This window comes from Eleutherodactylus coqui, chromosome 4, assembly GCF_035609145.1.
Source record: "Eleutherodactylus coqui strain aEleCoq1 chromosome 4, aEleCoq1.hap1, whole genome shotgun sequence".
Taxonomy (NCBI): Eukaryota; Metazoa; Chordata; class Amphibia; order Anura; family Eleutherodactylidae; genus Eleutherodactylus; species Eleutherodactylus coqui.
In genome coordinates this window covers 285,613,200-285,628,593 of record NC_089840.1, presented here as the reverse complement: position 1 = coordinate 285,628,593, position 15,394 = coordinate 285,613,200, and the positions used below count along the sequence as shown (strand labels likewise).

General features: G+C 47.0%; 1 protein-coding gene across 1 annotated transcript in view; it reads left to right on the top strand.

Moving 5' to 3' along the window:
- Window positions 1–15,394, top strand: part of LOC136624384 (zinc finger protein OZF-like) — a 126,839-nt gene that overhangs the window by 85,990 nt on the left and 25,455 nt on the right. The gene's annotated exons all lie outside the window — the stretch shown is intronic.

The window sequence follows — 15,394 nt, the reverse complement described above, 5'->3', positions numbered from 1 at the left end:
AGTTGGTACTACAGGCTGAGTCCTACTGAAGTGAATGGTACTGAGCCTGCAAACCAATCTAGGCCACTGCACAATGTACGGAGCTGTTTTCTCCCTGCAGCAAACCACCTAGAATTGAGACAACCTATATGGGTTTTTACATCCTTTGGTGGCTGGGCTTTATTGTACAGGGCCATATAAACACACTTGCCCTGTAAAGTAAAGCCCCGGGGTATGTGTGGGTGACAGCTCCCTGTTAAGGGCTGCCAAAGGTAGCCGAGAACCTGGAGCAGTCATACGGGGCTGCAGCATGTAACCCCTGGTCATGCGATTGCCATCATATAATGGATAACGATGATCGCATAAAAGTAAATAAAAAGTAAAATAAAGTTAACGTTTCAGCTTCTCTTATGAATCCGATCCATGAGAGGAGCTGAAACTGCTCACCTCCATCCTCCATGATGTCCTGCGGCATTCTGGTCCTACCAGGACCTGACTCCGCCTTCTGTGCATGTGCACCAGACATAAAGTGTCAGGTGCATGCTCAGAAGGCTAGGGAGCCCGGGAAATCATCTTCTTGATTTTGGCTAGCAAGAGTAGCCGAGAGCAGGAAGATGTTACCGGGGACCGCGGTATGTGGTCCCTGGTCAAGTGCTTACCGATATCCAATTGATAACTGCGATCGTGTAAAGTAAAAATTAAGTGTAAAAAAGCATTATTAAAGTTAGTTTCATCTCCCCACACGGATCGCATCCATGTGAGGAGATGGAATTATGTACACGGATGGGATCTTTATACATGGACTTTTCCCCAGCTTCTGCACATGTGCCTGTTAGCAAAATGCCAGACGCAAACGCAGAAGCTGGGAAGGGCCTGTGAAATCTAAAATTATTCAGATTGCTACCTGTAGTGCATACTCAGTTCCATATTAAAATTATAATTTTTCCTTCTGTTTTATTTGGATTCATTCAAAAACTGTGGAGTCAAAATACACAGTACACCCCTAGATGAATTCGTTAAGCCCTTAAAGGGGTTGTCCCGCGAAAACAAGTGGGGTTCAGCACTTCTGTATGGCCATATTAATGCACTTTGTAATGTACATCGTGCATTAAATATGAGCCATACAGAAGTTATTCACTTACCTGTTCCGTTGCTAGCGTCCTTGTCTCCATGGAGCTGTCTAATTTCAGCGTCTAATCTCCCGATTAGACGCGCTTGCGCAGTCCGGTCTTCTCCCTTCTGAATGGGGCCGCTCGTGCCGGAGAGCTGCTCCTCATACCTCCGCCCCGTCACGTGTGCCGATTCCAGCCAATCAGGAGGCTGTAATCGGCAAAATCGGCAATGGAACGCACAGAGCCCACGGCGCACCATGGGAGAAGACCTGCGGTCCACCGTGGGTGAAGATCCCGGCGGCCATCTTCGCAAGGTAAGTAAGAAGTCACCGGAGCACGGGGATTCGGGTAAGTACTATCCGTTTTTTTTTTTTTAAACCCCTGCATCGGGTTTGTCTCGCACCGAACGGGGGGGGCTATTGAAAAAAAAAAAACGTTTCGGCGCGGGACAACCCCTTTAAGGACCAAGCTGTTTTATACCTTAAGACCAGGCACTTTTTAGGGATTTTACCCATGTGGCGGTTTCACTGCCCTATTTTTTTTTTCCTTTAGCTATCAAAATTATTTTTGCTGTGTTTTTTTTCTGTGACATGTAGGGCTATTTTTTAAATATCTTTTTCACTGACTTTTTTTTTCTGTTTTTTAGTTTTATTTGGGGGTAAAATGATGATAATGATTTTTTTTTTTACCATTTATAGTAATTTTTTTTATTTAGTATATTTAGGCTAAAATAAAGTATGGGAATGGGTTCCTTTATTTATTTTGGACGTATTGATATATAGTATGTATGGTTTTGGTTTACAGGGCGCATGCGGCGACGGTTTTTGTTGGCGTCGGCTTCGTGTTATTTTCCTTCTTATGTATGTATTGTTGTTTTATTCTGTAATTTTGTTTTACTGATGTATGAAATTGTGTTTTTTTTACTATCTATGTGCCCCATGGTGTCATGTAAGACCTCTGGGGGACATTTATTTATTTATTTTATTTAACACTTTCCCACTGTAGCTGGGGCATCCATAGGAGCCCCAGTTACAGGGGAAAGCAACCCCTGTAGTGACATTAGTCACTGGCAGAGCTGTCCAGGGTCTAGTCTGACCCTCCAGCTCTGCTCTAGCAGCAAACCCAGGCGGTCACATTACCCCCCCCCCCCTCCCCTGTGTACTCGGGGGAAGCAGAAGGCAGGAAGGGTTAAAAACCCCTCCTGTCGCCTTCTTCAGGTTATCAGCTGTTACTAACAGCTGATAACCCATTCCTGCCTCTGATTGATTGCAGAGCAGGAGACTTAAAGTGTATGTAAATTTACGGCAGGCTTTAAGTCCAGGACCAGGCGCCATAAATTTACACTGCCTGGTCCCAAACGGGTTAAGGGGTCTAGTTTTGAAAATGAGGTCATTTGTTGTGGTTCTTTATTGTTATGGCCTCTCAAGGGCTCTACAAGTGGGCAATAGGGCCTAAAACACCTTCAAGCAAAATGTCTGTTCTGACAGCCACCGGCTGCCCTTTTGCACCCCATTGTGCATACAGATATAAAATTAGGGCCATACCTGGTATGTTTCTGAACACAGGGCAAACAGAAGTATCCATTTTGGGGTGCAAATCCTCATTTTTATGTGCACTATAGAAAAAAAAAACTGTCTTTAAAATTACATATTTGCAGAAATGTGATTATTTATTTTTTCTCTTCTAAATTGTATTACCTCCAGAAAAAAAGCTCTGGGGTCAAAAAAACTCCTGACACCCCTCAATGAATACATTAATGGGTGTTTTTTTATGGCGTTATTTGTGGGGTATCATTCTGATACCTATGAGCATTTGCAATATTAGCTTGATATAGGAAAACAAAATGCTCCTCGAAATGTAGTAACACTGGTAAACAAAGTTTTTGTCTCTTGGACACTGAGTACTGTTTCTCATGTATTTTTCAATGCTGATTCAGAATCTGTCATCCGTAATCGTCCATCAGGCACCAGTTTTTCGCAATTACATTATTCATTGTTGCGGGTAAGCCTATCCAGCCTTAATACTCTATACTTGAAAAAACTACATTTTTAGCCCAATAATAGATATTATGACCACTCCCTTGCCTTTGTCAGCAGTCAGCTGCTGCAAAAGCTAATAGATTCTTGGGGTGCATTAAAAGAGGTATAGGGGTGAGGGACGAGAACATTATCCTCCCACTATATAAGGCACTTGTCAGACCCCACATGGAATACTGCGTACAGTTCTGGACACCGGTGCTCAGGAAAGATGTTGCAGTGCTTGAGGGGGTTCAAAGAAGAGCGACTAAACTAATACATGGAATGACGGGACTGGAATACCCAGAGAGGCTATCAAAATTAGGACTTTTCACCCTGGAAAAAAGACGGCTAAGGGGTGACCAAATAACTATGTATAAGTACATGAGGGAACAATACAAGGATCTCTCCCATGATCTGTTTATACCCAGGACTGCGTCGGTAACAAGAGGGCATCCGCTACGTCTAGAAGAAAGCAGGATTCATCACCAACACAGAAGTGATTCCACCAGGACATATTCATCATGGAATCGTGTTATCAAGTCAAGTGGAGCTCAAACATGCTGTCTGATTACTGTTGGACATTAAAAGGAGATATTCTTGCTGCTAAATACAGAAGAAAATCACGTAAAAATACCTTTTGAACTGCCATTAAGTTGTAACATTTTTAATGCATGTTACTCAAAAACTATACCTGACACGCAAATATGGAAATCAAATTCAGAATCAGTGGGGAGATTCCTATACGAATGACCCAATTTGATCAAAGAAACGCAAAAAAAGTGAAATTTTGTTAGCCAGTGTAGTTAATGTTAAATTTGTATGTCTTGTAAATAGTTAAAAAAGAAACTAAAGCATATATCTTATCAAAAATGTGTACAGTATAGTTCCAGATATTTGACACATTGCAGTTGAAAATGTAAAAAAAAAATTTAAAATTTTGAAAGTTTTCCCACTTTTGGCACTTTTAATAAATATAGACAAATTCTATTGGTCTATTTTTACCACCTAAATGAAGTACAATATGTGGAAAAAAGAATGTCACAATTACTTGGATATGCAAAACCTTTGTAGAGTTATTCTATGCAAAGTGACACAATGTCAGATTTCCAAAATTTGACCTGGCCATTAAGGAGCAAACAGGCTGGAATGTTTTCTGGGTATGATGCGTGTAAAAATGCTCACTAAATGAAGTCAGGGTGTAAACATGTTGCTACAAGTTCAGCCAACGCTCAGGGAAGATTTAGCATAGACATGTCTCAAGTGGTAGAGAAGGAAAGGAAGACTGATTCCAGAGAAACAGAAAGTGCAGCCAGTGCAGACCCTGAGGTCCAAAGTGAGACAGACAGGGAGTGCTTGCTTAGGGTTCAGGAGGGAGTTGTGCAGATGCGAGCTTACGCAAAATTTCTTGATGAAGCTTGTCAAGCTGTGAATAAGAAATATGACACATGGTTGGATAAAGAAAGGGCTAACTTGTGTCTGCTTGGAGAAGAGCTTAAGGGGCCAAGGCTACTGATAGAGGAACAGACAGAGATACTCCACAGAGAAGGGACAATACTCTCAAAGAAGCTGCTCAGATGAAGGCAGAAAGTGCAGTTGTCTTAAAGGAGAATGGGCATTTTAGGAGATTAGCTAAAGAGGGAGCTGATCACAGGTTGTTGTGGGAGGCAAAATCTTTGAAGTGTGAACAGGACTGTAAGAAACTGTGGATAACAGCTCAAGAATTAGAGATGATATGTTGCAAGTTAGAAACCAGCTACTTGCAAGACACCACGGACCTACTGAACAAACTATCAACCACAGGCCCCCCTAGCCGATGGCGCCATCCTGGCTACCATGGATGTGGAATCCTTAAATTCCAACATCCCACATGAAGATCGAGTGATCTCCTACCCACACACCTTGAGGTCAATGGGGTTGCCTCTGAATCTGTGTTACAAGATTCATGCTCACACACAATTGTTTCTCCTTTGGCAAAGAGATTTTCCTGCAGCTCACTGGCACCGTAATATGCCAACCTTTTCATTACGAAACTGGAGAGTGATTTTTCTGGCCTCCTGCTCCAGCGATCCACTGGCCTACTTCCACAACATGGATGACATCATAATCATAGTGACCAACACCGAACAGGAACTATTAAAATTCTACGAGAGATTCAATGCATTCCACCTCACCATTAACGTGAGATTAAGCTACGCATATACCGAAATCAACTTTTTGGACACCACCATAAAAATTTCAATACAGACATCCCTATACCGAAAACTGATTGGTCAGCCCATATACTTCAGATGGCACAGCTTTCACCATAAACACCTCAAAAAGTTGATAGTTTACAGCCAGTCAATCAGATACAACCAGGTCTGCTCCAATGTAACAGACAGAGAGGAACATCTATACCATCTTAAAAGGACATTTTTAATTAGTGCTACCATCCCACCCCAATTGATGATCAAATCACAAGAGCCACCAGAATACCCAGAAATCAGCTACTCCAATACACAGAGAAGGAAGGAAATAATCGTGTACCTCCTAGTAGTGACCTACAATTCACAACTAGAGGTACTAAGGAAAATCACAAAGAAACTCCCTCATACAAAGACGACCGTCTGAAAATCCTATTCCTGGACTCTCCGCTTCCGTATTACAGGCAGCCTCCAAATTATTATTATTTTAATCAACTTTTATTAATATTTTCACAAATCCAGAAATCACAAAACATACATGGCATTACATTGACTTAAACTTGGGGAGCACAGCTGTAGTTTCGATAGTCTTGTGGAGTACATTTGACAACAAGATGCAACAACTGAGATCTTCCAAGTCTCATGTGCGAAAGCTGTAACTCATTCTCTCTTCATATATTTACCTAAACCATGCATATTATCACTATAGCAACCTATCCAAAAACGACATCTATAAACAGCAAGAAAAAATAAGAGAAATTAACTAAAATTAAAAAAGAAAAAAAGTAAAGAGAGGGAAGGAAGGGGCCAGGAGGGGAGGGGGGCAGTCCATAGCTCTCGCGTGGGCCTACCTCTGACCAACACACTATACTCTGCCTCTAGCATAGCCACATCCAGTCCAGTCTCACTCCGCTAAACGGTCTAGTGGTCTTCAAGACACTCCAAGGTCTCTCCTTCAGGTCCTCCAAGGATCCCAGATATGTATAAAATTCTCATGTGTGCCCCTAGAGCAGCTAGTGAGCTCCTCCCAGGTTGTAAACAAGGTCCACCTTGTCTATCCACTGTTCCAGAGTAGGGCATGATTTGTGAAGCCAGAGCCGCAAAATGAGGGTCTTTGCTGCGTCTATCAAAAAGGCTACTAGTTTGTGTCTCAAAGTGTGAAAAAATTGAGATGGCCTCCAAAGGAGAACCATCTTGTCTGATTTTTAGATCTTGAGAGGAAAATTTCCGCAAAACCACCTCCATATCCTTCCAAAAAGGTACCACCATTGGATAATACCACCAGATATGAAGGAAGGATCCAACTCTGGCATTGCATCTCCAACAACTGTTGTGAGGAGCCATTTTATGATCAAATAACTGTTAAGGAGTCAAGTACTACCTCACTAGTAGTTTATAGTGGTTTTCCTGAGGCAGGATACAGGGAGAGTGTCCGAAAGCGGTCTTCAATACCATTTTGTCATTTGAGGAGAGTGTAATACCAAGATCCTTTACCCAAGAAATGAGGAAGTAAGGTTTAAAGTTAACTGGGGGAGCTACAAAGCTTTTCCTGAGAGAAGCAATTTTTCTAGAGTTTAGTGTCCTGTCCCCTAGGTTTTTCTCAAAAGGAGTTAAAGATCTGGTAGATTTATAGACTTTAAAGAAATCCCCAAACCGAGCTATGTGAGTATTCTGTAGAAAATATAAATTTTGGTTGGGCAAAAGAGTTTGTAGGATCTCTTCAGAGTTTAAATGTGCTAAGGCTTGCAGATCTCTGAGTTGAAACCTGTCATATTTTTTCCAGAGTGCCACCGTACAAGGGTCCCAATCATTCCCTTATTGATTATCCTTAATGGAGTAGCTGGTGAAGGTTTAGGCACCAGGTGCTCTCTCAGTGTGTCCCAGGTCTCGCAGGGACCTCGAAGCAAGGGATTAAATTCCCCTTTCCTATAGTTGTGTTTCACTGGAAACCACATATCTTTCATGAAAGGCCTAAAGGAACTGGTCTCTTGCCGGGACAGCCAACTCCATCCAGTAATTGAGATGGGAGGCCATGTAAAAGTTGTGGACGGATGGGAGACCAATCCCTCCTTCTGCAGTTCTTATTATAAGGCTGAAAGCCAGTCTCTGCCTCTTCTGTCTCCATACATAACCCGTAAATAGTGACTAAAGATTTTTGAAGAAGCTTTTTGCGACATAAATATGAAGCATACGAATTTTATAGAGTATTATCGGCAGAATGTATGTGTTTAAAACGTTTTTCCTTCCGAACCACGGAAGGTCGCATGACCTAAGGAGATTCTCTGACATTTGTCTGGAAATTAGCCACATAGAGGTCTTCTATCTTTTTTGCTAATATGATGCCTAAATGATCAATTGAGGTCTCTGACCATGAGAAGGGGGTATTAGATTTTACAGCAATCCTGCGGGCCATAGGAATGGAAATATTAAGGATAGTGGACTTTCCTAAATTAATTTTAAAATTAGAGAAGGAGCCAAATTCTTCTAGAAGGGAAGCAAGCCGAAAAAAGCCCTTTTTAGGCTACGTTACCAGAAAAACAATATAATCCGCAAAAGCTGCTGTGGATAGTGAGCTCTCTCCCAGATTCAGTCCCTGGATATCTGGGTCCTCTCTAACCCTTTGGAGCAAAGGTTCTAAGGCGAAAATAAAGTGAGTTGGGGAGAGAGGACACCCTTGGTGAGTGCCATTTCTTATATCAAAAGTAGGGGACAGTATTTCATTTACCTTTAGTCTAGCATAGGGTCGGGCATAAAGTGAAAAAATAACAGAAACAGGCAACCTCCAAATTTGACATATGAAAAGGAACTTATCCCTGTAATGTAAGGAGCTGCAAGATCTGCTCACGGATGCTGAAAAGAGAGCTCTGGTACGAGAAAAGCTCAAAAGCATATTCCAATAATCGGTAGAAGGAATGGAAATACTGTTGGAGAATATTAAGAATGAGATCGAAGTGCTAACCGTGACACGAACCCTGAAAGTGGTGTCAGAGGAAAAGGTTGTGTTTTAAAAGTTTACTAAGAAGTTAAGTGCAAAAGTGGAACTCTGGGAATCAAATAGTTGTGTTGCTGGAAGTAAGGTTCAAAGACTAGAGAGGACTAGGACCTAGTTCAGACAGAAAGTAAACAAATAGTTCCTGTTGAAAAATTGTGAAAATCAGATACAAGCAGTGAAGTATGCCAAATTATTGGAAAGTGCCCTGAGTGCTACAGGTGAACAGGATGTGAAGACTGGAAAACTCTTGAGGGAGGAAACCACCTCTGTGAATGAAGGTAAAGGCACTGAAGAACAGATGGAGGCTGAGAAATCCTCTAAAGTGCAAGAGACTAAAGAGAAGGAAGGAGGTGAGGCACTGAAGAAGCAGAGACTGGGGAAAAGGCCTCAGAAGTTGCAGGAAGTAGCAAATCTGAGTCAGAGGCACCTTCTAAACAAGGACCCGGGAAGAGGCCAGTAAAAGAAAGGTAGACAGCAGTAGACCAGGAAGAAATTGAGGCTGAGAAACATGAGGTGGCAGTTAAGACAGTGCCGGTTACAGATCCTAAAGAAAGGTGCAGTGTTAGCCCCACCCAGAGAGATCCCCGAGCGTAGAGTGTTGACCCCTGAGGGGGAACAACTGTATGATGCCTACGGCCTACATCAGGATGGGGGGTGGGGAATATGTGGGAGTGTAGTATCAGAATGGACTGCAAAGGGTGTTAGACAGGCCGATACTACAGACAAGTGTATATGCCTTATGGTTTGCTGTGCTGAAATAAAGGCTGGCAGGCACCAGATTTATAAGAAAGTACTGTCTCTTGAGCGTCTATCTTCACTTGTGGTGGGCCAATTCCCAGATAGAGAGGCTTGTGGTCTACAGGCAAGAAACCCTTTTAAACACACACATATATAATATGCACATAGGGGCACCTCAACTCTAAGGCGGCAGTAAGCAGGACCTCATAGGGGATGCCAGCCTTAAATTACACAGCAAGGGCCTTAAAAGGAATCTGTTTTGTATTTCTACCCATATAAGCTAAACTTATGGTCTCAAAGTAGGTGACCAGTGATGGAGGCTGTTTGAAACCACTGATACCCACTGCAAACAACCATGATCACATCTAGCTCTGATCCCAGCTGGTTAACAGCTTAAATACACTCTCAATCTTAACTGCGCCATGTAAACTGTCACCTGGATTCACAATCGCCCACTTGAGGATGATGTGGGGTGCTAATGATTGCCATTGTAGCCCTAAGGATATGGTAGGTCTTCCTGAAGAGTTGTGTTTTTAGGGTACACTTAAAACTGGGGTTGTTGTCTGGGGAAGTACATTCAGAGAACTGGTGCAGCTCAGGAAAAGCCTTGTAGCTTGAGTTGATAAGCACTTTACTAAACCTCTCACTCCCATCTCCAAAAGTCCAAATGGTTATTCCACAAAGGATATTGATCACTTAGTCCTAGTTATGAAATGTCTGGGGATATAGACAGCACATAGTGCCATCTGACATCAGGCCTGTTAAACCAAGGGATATAGACAGCAGGTGGCGCTATCTGACATCAGGCCTGGAATATCCAGGGATGAAAACTTTTCTTAATTGTAAATAAAAAGAATATTTTAATAATGGGCTTCATTAAACTAAAGAATATTTTTCGTGGACAACCTCCTTAACCCCTAAAGTGCCATCTGTTTTTCATTTTTTTCCTCCACCATAATCTACTTTTCTTTTGATATAGTCATAGAAGATCTGGTTTTGTATGTGATAAGTTGTATTTTTTTCATGGAATCATTTAAAGAGATTGTCTGTCTAAATTGTAACATTTCGATACAATGTCTTCCCCATGCACTAACATAACAAATAGCTATATACTCACCTCTCTCCACTCCCACTGTGTACTACAGTGGTGCCCGATCCCCTGCTCCGGTCTATGTAGAGCAGGGGTCCCCAACTCCGGTCCTCAGGGACCACCAACAGGTCATGTTTTCAGAATATCCTATAGTTAGAACTAGAGATGAGCGAGCATACTTGCTAAGGGTAATTGCTTGAGCGAGCATTGCCCTTAGCGAGTACCTGCCCGCTCGAGACAAAAGGTTTGGGTGTTGGCGCGGGGGAGCAGTGAGTAGCGGCAGTCAGCAGAGGGGAGTGGTGGGGAGAGAGATCTCTCCCCTCCGCTCTCCCCCGCAGCTCCCTGCCCGCTGCCGGCACCCGAACCTTTTGTCTCGAGCGGGCAGGTACTCGCTAAGGGCAATGCTCGCTCATCACTAGTAAGAACACCTGGGGCAATGTCTGAGGCACCGACAATAATTACATCACCTGTGCAATACTGAGGAAATCCTAAAAACCTGACCTGTTGGGGGTCCGTGAGGAATGGAGTTGGGGAACACTGATGTAGAGTACCAAGTATTGAGAAAGTTTTAACAGTTTTGATTTGTACCATTTCGGTGTACATACAACCTTTTTGATTACTTTTATTCAATTTTTTAGGCGTTGAGGTGTCAAAAATAAACCCCAGAATTCTGGCTTTAGGATTTTTTGTTTTGTTTGAGACATGCATTGCGATTATATAATAATGCTATATTTTAAGTATTTGGACCTTTATGGTCATGTCAATACCAATTATATATTTTTTATTTTATTTTTTTTAAAACGGGGGGGGGGGGGGGGGGGAGATGTTTTTCAACTTCCAACCTTCAGTTTTTCTTTTTATATTTTTACAAATGTTATTAAGCTTTATTTATCGTTCTGAATCCTGGTACAATATGTTGCAATACGTTTCTATAGCTGTATATTGTTTATTTCACTTTTAGTCTATTAAGTCCTGCCTGAGGCTTTTCAATATACTCCGGGCTGCCACGTTAAGCCATCCGATCCCCCGATTGTGCCCCTGACTAGTTGCAGCTTTGACCATGGCAACCAAAGGTCCAAGAGTACCCCAAGTGGTGGTGAGCCTGTGCCTCATCTAATGACCCCAGCATCAGCCTCCAAAGGTAAAGCAAAGGGGTCAAAGAAAAAGCATGGAGGCTTAGTTATATTAGATGTGACACTCCTCTTCAACTGTTCCAAAGGCTTTCCACTGTCAGCGCCCCCTGGCTTCCGGTTCCCAACGGTCAGGTGATGTTACTACAGGCTGCTGGGAACCAGAAGCTAGGGGGTGCTGACAGTGGAAAGCTTTAAAAAAAAAAGTCTTTTTTTAAATTGCTTTGCTCCCCCGTCTCTAGCGCACGCTCGGCTCCGCTCCTCCGTCTCGCACACGCTCGGCTCCGCTCCTCCGTCTCGCACGCGCTCGGCTCCGCTCCTCCGTCTCGCACGCGCTCCGCTCCTCCGTCTCGCACGCGCTCGGCCCCTGCTCCTCCGTCTCGCACACGCGCTCGGCTCCGCTCCTCCGTCTCGCACACGCGCTCGGCTCCGCTCCTCCGTCTCGCACACGCGCTCGGCTCCGCTCCTCCGTCTCGCACACGCGCTCGGCTCCGCTCCTCCGTCTCGCACACGCGCTCGGCTCCGCTCCTCCGTCTCGCACACGCGCTCGGCTCCGCTCCTCCGTCTCGCACACGCGCTCGGCTCCGCTCCTCCGTCTCGCACACGCGCTCGGCTCCGCTCCTCCGTCTCGCACACGCGCTCGGCTCCCCTCCTCCGTCTCGCACACGCTCTCGGCTCCGCTCCTCCGTCTCGCACACGCGCTCGGCTCCCCTCCTCCGTCTCGCACACGCGCTCGGCTCCCCTCCTCCGTCTCGCACACGCGCTCGGCTCCCCTCCTCCGTCTCGCACACGCGCTCGGCTCCCCTCCTCCGTCTCGCACACGCGCTCGGCTCCCCTCCTCCGTCTCACACACGCGCTCGGCTCCCCTCCTCCGTCTCGCACACGCTCTCGGCTCCGCTCCTCCGTCTCGCACGCCCTCGGCTCCGCTCCTCCGTCTCGCACGCCCTCGGCTCCGCTCCTCCGTCTCGCACGCCCTCGGCTCCGCTCCTCCGTCTCGCACGCCCTCGGCTCCGCTCCTCCGTCTCGCACGCCCTCGGCTCCGCTCCTCCGTCTCGCACGCCCTCGGCTCCGCTCCTCCGTCTCGCACGCGTTCGGCTCCGCTCCTCCGTCTCGCACGCGTTCGGCTCCGCTCCTCCGTCTCGCACGCGTTCGGCTCCCCTCCTCCGTCTCGCACGCGCTCGGCTCCCCTCCTCCGTCTCGCACACACGCTCGGCTCCACTCCTCCGTCTCGCACACACGCTCGGCTCCCCTCCTCCGTCTCGCACACACGCTCGGCTCCCCTCCTCCGTCTCGCACACACGCTCGGCTCCGCTCCTCCGTCTCGCACACACGCTCGGCTCCGCTCCTCCGTCTCGCACACACGCTCGGCTCCGCTCCTCCGTCTCGCACACACGCTCGGCTCCGCTCCTCCGTCTCGCACACACGCTCGGCTCCGCTCCTCCGTCTCGCACACACGCTCGGCTCCGCTCCTCCGTCTCGCACACACGCTCGGCTCCGCTCCTCCGTCTCGCACGCGCTCGGCTCCGCTCCTCCGTCTCGCACGCGCTCGGCTCCGCTCCTCCGTCTCGCACGCGCTCGGCTCCGCTCCTCCGTCTCGCACGCGCTCGGCTCCGCTCCTCCGTCTCGCAAACGCTCGGCTCCGCTCCTCCGTCTCGCAAACGCTCGGCTCCGCTCCTCCGTCTCGCAAACGCTCGGCTCCGCTCCTCCGTCTCGCACACACGCTCGGCTCCCCTCCTCCGTCTCGCACACACGCTCGGCTCCCCTCCTCCGTCTCGCACACACGCTCGGCTCCCCTCCTCCGTCTCGCACACCCTCGGCTTCGCTCCTCCGTCTCGCACGCCCTCGGCTTCGCTCCTCCGTCTCGCACGCGCTCAGCTCCGCTCCTCCGTCTCGCACGCGCTCGGCTCCGCTCCTCCGTCTCGCACGCGCTCGGCTCCGCTCCTCCGTCTCACACGCGCTCGGCTCCCCTCCTCCGTCTTGCACGCGCTATGCTCCGCTCCTCCGTCTCGCACACGCTCGGCTCCGCTCCTCCGTCTCACACACGCGCTCGGCTCCGCTCCTCCGTCTCACACACGCTCGGCTCCGCTCCTCCGTCTCGCACGCGCTCGGCTCCGCTCCTCCGTCTCACACACACTCAGCTCCGCTCCTCCGTCTCACACACGCTCGGCTCCGCTCCTCCGTCTCACACGCGCTCGGCTCTGCTCCCCCGTCTCACACACGCTCGGCTCCGCTCCTCCGTCTCACACACACACTCAGCTCTGCTCCATACACTCTCTGAATACATCCTCACACAGCAGAGTCCTGCATCCACTGAGCTGAGAGACCTGGTCATGTGACCCCTTGTCTCCTCCCACACACTGATCACATGACGGTGACATCATCACAGGTCCTGTAAGCACATAACAACCCCACGGCTCCTGTCCGGCTGCAGGTGGAGGTATGTGGGGTCACCAGTACTGGGGGGCAGATTTATGGAGGCCCATAGCAACCAATCACAGTGCAGCTCTCCTGAGGAGCAGTTAGTGCTATAAGCTGCACTGTGATTGGTTGTTGTGGGCGACAGGGACAGATTATCTTTTACACAGTTTGCTGCAGCTTTATCTGTGCAAATAACCCAGCCATTAAGGGGTTAATAAGGATGGAAGTCGCCGGGTTCCAATTTTATTTCCATAAGACGTGAATTCAAAACCTGTAACAAAAATGTGACATTTTCTATTTAAATGTGGCAGTTCGGGGGTTAATGAGATATATCCTTCTTAGGCCGCTTCACACGGGCGTCAAAATCGCGTCAGATTTGTGCGCCGCGAGACTCACAAATACCCTCCTTTCCTACCGGTATAGGGTCATTGAATGAACCCATTTGTTCTGCTCCAACCATTGATCCCCTCATTACCGGATACCCAGCTTGTACTTGGGGTACTCCTAGCTGACGTGTCGTAGCAGGGTGGGTTCATGTGGATTACAGCTGATGTTACTTCTTTATATACCGTTATTCCCCATCATTTAATGGATTTGGCATTAGTGGTTCTTGCAGATTTACAGCTCATACTCCCTCGAGCGCAGATATAATCTGGGTATTGTAGTGCAATATTTGCTCAAAGATCTTTTTTTTTTCTTTTGGCTCCGGGTTCTACTTGCAGCTTACAGACACCAGTATGGGTGCTAAATTCTCTCCTACTATGGCCATTATCCATATGGCATGGCGGGAGCGACATTAGCTATTCAATAAGGAATCTGGTATAGTTGTTACATTGCTGATTTGCTGTAATACGGTCTGGCGGTGCAGCAGCCATACCAACCCTGGTCAGTTATCTCAATAATACTCCATTTAACCTCCAATTCACATTTTCCCATGATCCAATTCACATTTCATTTCTGGATTTGAAGCTGTCAGGCAATGCGTTGTGGTCTTTGGTCAAGACGTCCACAAGCCCACTGCTAGCAGCAGTATATTATATGCCTCATCGTGTCATCCTATTCATGTGTTCAAAAGTGTCCCAGTGGGAGAATTGCTGCGTGCCAAGTGAAACTGTTCCTCTGATAGGGCTTACCAAATGGAAGAACAAAAAGTTATGGAGGGATTACAAAATCGCAATTACCCAAAATGGATGTTATCGAGGGCCCAAAACATTTCTGCTGAAAAAAGCATACTGAGTTGTTAAGAGTTAAACCACACCCATGTAATAATGGGAGGGGCATGATGATGTTTTCAACCACATGAAGTATAAAATATCTGTCAGGTTATGCAGAAATATCTTCCTTTATTGCGCACTGATGGGGATTTTGCCAGAATCCTTTGATTTAGGGCACATTCAGACAATCCTATATCAGCTGGGTTTTCACGCCCAGCCGATATACGGCGTCCCTCTCCGCAGGGGGAGGAAGCTGGAAGAGCCGGAAGCAGTGTACTGAGCTCTCACCCCCTCTCCACCCCCTCTCTGCCCCTCGCCATTATTTGCAATGGGAAGGGGTGGGACAGGGGAGGAGCTACACCCTGGAACTTAGCTCCGCCCCGTCCCTCCTCCTCTCATTGCAAATAGTGCAGAGGGGCAGAGAGGGGGCAGGAGCTCAGAGCACTGCTCCCGGATCTTCCAGCCTCCTCCCCCTGCAGAGAGAGACGCCGTATATCGGCCAGCGTGAATATGCGGCCGA